Source organism: Curcuma longa, chromosome 12, assembly GCF_044706935.1.
Source record: "Curcuma longa cultivar G26 ecotype Majalengka, Jawa Barat chromosome 12, ITB_CL_G26_1.1, whole genome shotgun sequence".
Taxonomy (NCBI): Eukaryota; Viridiplantae; Streptophyta; class Magnoliopsida; order Zingiberales; family Zingiberaceae; genus Curcuma; species Curcuma longa.
The window spans coordinates 9,431,226-9,435,330 of record NC_133872.1 but is presented as its reverse complement, the minus strand read 5'-3'; the positions used below and the strand labels follow the sequence as shown (position 1 = coordinate 9,435,330).

At 34.2% G+C, this 4,105-nt stretch overlaps 1 pseudogene; it reads right to left on the bottom strand.

Annotated features, from left to right (window-relative positions):
- Window positions 1-1,052: 1,052 nt before the first annotated feature.
- LOC141842866 (uncharacterized) lies at window positions 1,053-2,763 on the bottom strand (annotated as a pseudogene).
- Between the last annotated feature and the right edge of the window lie 1,342 nt (window positions 2,764-4,105).

Sequence of the window (4,105 nt, the reverse complement as noted above, 5' to 3'; positions counted from 1 at the left end):
GTTTATGACTCAAATTATACCATAAATAAGGGATGGCTAGGCTATAAAAGAAGGGGTGGCAAAGGCTTTTGATCGAACACAATAATCTTCTCTTGGTAGCCGAGTACCTCTCGGCAGCCAACCCTTCTGCCTCTTCTCTTTTCCGTAGAAGGAAGGAAGCTTAGCAAGCCATCGGAGAGGAGAATTCTGGTGGAGAAATTCTCGAAGGATCGTTGCCCACACAACGTTCGAGAAGAGGAGAGGAATACAGCAGAAGATCAAGAGATCTTCGGGTACAAGCTTCATAAGGTATAATTTAATGTTTCCGCAATTAGTCAAATTATTCCTGGATCCTGTAAACCAAACACAAGAAACCAACGATCGGGCAACTTGAGATCATTTCCGGGAAAATTTTTGTTCTGCAAGAATCTACCGGAACAGTTTTTCAAGACTTACCCATCAAACCCCTGGCCTTCTATCTCACGCTCCTTGTGCTTGCAGGCCCTAGAAGCCTTCCACCTTCATCTCCACTCAAGCTAGCTCAAGTGAGGTGCTGAAGGAGAAGTTGATCACCTAGAAGCATATCTCAACAGGAACATCAATCTTTCAAAACCCATCCCTGTATCAACATGTTTGGAGCAAAAATTGTGGCAATGTTGTGTGCATTCATATTGCGTACAAACGGTGTGCAGTCTCAAGCATAACAATAGCATAAGTAAAAAACAAAGTGATGTAAATCTACAGGGTCATAATAGATGCCTACATTACATATCTGATTAAACAAAAACTAAGACTCAAGTTCAATCTGTTCCTTAGGTTGTCCAATTTAAAACTAAAGAAGTAAAATATGAACATATCTATTAATCCATGAGGCTCGTTGAAGGTTCTCCAGTTCCATCTGCGAACAACCAAGCCTTAGTGTTTATGGAAAAAATTCATTAGCAAAACAAACGTTATATATATGAAAGTTTATCGATCGACAATTAGAAGTTACACAGTGGGCTTAATTTAGGTAGTACCAATTATTATGTTTAATGAACCATAAATATAAAAATAAATATACCTTAATATATCTACTTATCAGGAGCATTTGGGTCTTCAGTCTCTTGTAAATCGAAACGATGTGACGTGGGAAAATTAGAAGGACTAATAACTGAAAAGCGATCAAAAAATTCTCGCATGTGACCTAATCTCCTGACATCCTAACTCGCTCATCCATCGACCACTCTTACTGCTCTATAGCCATCCTGACTCGCTCATCCATCGACTGCTCTAACTGCTCTACAGCCATCCTGACCAATTCATCCATCGACCGCTCTGATTGCTCTAATGTCGTGACATGATCTCTCAATGCTTGATTTTCTAATCGTAATTCTCGCACTTCATTAGATTGAGAACTGGATCGACCCCTAGAACTAGGAGCCATAACATGATCATATGCAACCTGCACATAGGAGCCAAGGTCGTAGAGGGCGTTCTTCTTGCTTCCACCAACCATATCATAATATATATCATCTATAGCTTCATCTGATAACCTCCCTAAGTCACCCCTCTCTACATCAGGTTGAGACGCCTGTGCAACTCGATCAGTCATATCATCCTATTAAAAAAAATTAATAGTATTAGAAAATAAATAATTAACAAACCTAGTCATTATTAAAAAGTAGTAGTAGTAGTAAAATTTATATTCTTACATCTATGGCCTTCGATCTCACATCTACAAAAGTGTCATCCTTTTTTTTATGGGTACTACGAAATATCTCCCAGCAAATACCAGGTCTATGTAAAGTATTTGCCAGAAAAAATAAAATAATTAAAATTTAAAAGTTATGATGTCATAAAATTTTTTTAATGTTATTATAAACTTACCAAATCCATTGCAAGCTCTACAATAGATCGTGATCCAGCTGTATGTTTTGAAGATACAGTGCTCGTGCCACTAGCATCAAGATTTCTATTGTTTTAAGCACTTGCTGAATTTCGCTACCATTTTTCTGTAGCTCAAACCCTTTGCCATTTATCCCATACCTCATCTAGCATATATGTAGGTTTTTTCCATTTTTTCTCCATTTATATATCAGATATTTGTATAATTTTTGACAATAATTATTCTAAATCTTTTTAAATTCTTCTTCCTGTCCTGACTCTCAGATATATTTTTCTACAAAAATATTAGTATCAGGCAATAATGGTTAGTAAAAATAATTTTCAAATTACTTACCAAAAATTCATGATAATAAAATTCTTTCATTTCTGGGTCTACATGCCTCCATGTATGACCAGAAGCGCATTGTCGTTCTTTTAATTTTTTTGAAATATACACTGCGACACTATGACCATTTGGAACAAAATTGTATGAAAAACATATTTCATTATTCATTATAAAAGAAAAAATGAATTTGAATTACTGATAACAAAAATACATACCAACCCCCAATAATACGTAAAACAGTCTGGCCGGTGTGTACTGGTGGACTGTCTGACATGATTATAAATGCAAAATACATTTATAACACATACACAATCCAATATATAATTAAAAATAAGCATATACATGAAAATATCAGTTTTTAGCTCTAAGTTTTAATCATCATTACAATCCGATTCATTAACATTAAAAGTCTCTAATTCTTCATCGTTAGACTCTATTAGTTCCTCACTGCTGGACATCTCTCCATCATCTATTTCCTCGTAAGTGACATTTACATCTATCAATAATTGAGGTGTAGATTGAATATGTGAATTAACTGAATGGCTTTCCACTTCCTCATTCTGAAAATGCATCATGATTTTGGATGGTAATGGAGTTCGACATTTCTATGTTCGATCGAGCCTTGATTCGATAAACTAATAACCATTCACTAGATCTTCTTCTCTTTGTCGGGTATTCAAGATAGAAAACTTGTCCAGCTTGTACCGTAAAAATAAAGGATTCAAACTTGGTGAATCTTTGTTTGCATGAACCTCAACTAAATTGTAGTTTGCATGTATTACCTATTCTTGGAGTCAGATCATACTAAGAATATTTGAATAATATACATTTTTTTATGGGTAAAGTAGGATATTCGACCTCAATAATTTCGTCAAGTATGTCTTAATAATCATATTCAATATCCGTGTTGGTGGTAGATCCTTTTACGCAAACACCTAAATTAGAGGTCACTGTATGTGCATCACGTTGTGCCACATGAAATTTTAAACCATTCACATAACAACTTGAAAAGACTCTTATATTACAGAGAGGACCTAGTGCAAGATTCTTTATCCTTTCATCTTGCACATTTGAAATTCTACAGTCCTTCACCTACAAAAAATATTTATGATATAAATTTTTTATAATATACAATGAAACAAGATATATCTCAAACTTACATATATTTCAATCCAAATTGTGAATTCTGTCTCTATTTTTTGTCTATCTCACTTGCACTTATTGCTGGATTTTGAATTTGTAGTTGTTGTTCGTATAAGCTGTCAATACAAATAATTAAACACATATCTTATGACAAACATGAATAACGAAAAAATTATTTCAAATTATAAGTTAACTCACTTCAAGTAGGGTTTGACCTCATCACAATTGAGGAGTATGTATGTTCTTGTTACATGATATTCTTTTGGATTTAACTATCTATTAACAGATGCACCGATTGGCTTACCAGGAAACTTGAAAATAGAAAGCATCCCTGGATCTATCGGTTGAGCATCATCTGAATTTCAAGCACACTTGCAATGTCTATTTTTCACATTATCAGCAAAATAATATGAACAGAAATAATGTTTCTTCAACTAGATAAGCATTGCATATAGATCCTTCAACCCTTGCTTTGTTACGAATATTATTCTTTAATCTTCTCAAAATCATTCAAAATGATACACCCATCTATACTGCACAGGACCAGCTAATCATGCTTCATAAGGTAAATGAACTGTAGATGTTCCATTGAATCAAAAAAATTAGGTGGGAATATACGCTCAAGTTTATAAAGAATAATTGGAATTTTAGTTTCTAGCTGAATCATTTCCGATGTCATGATAACCCTCGACATTAAATTTCTAAAAAAAAGACTCAATTCTTAAGTGTTTGCCAAATATTATTAAGAAGCAGATCATGGAAGGCGATTGG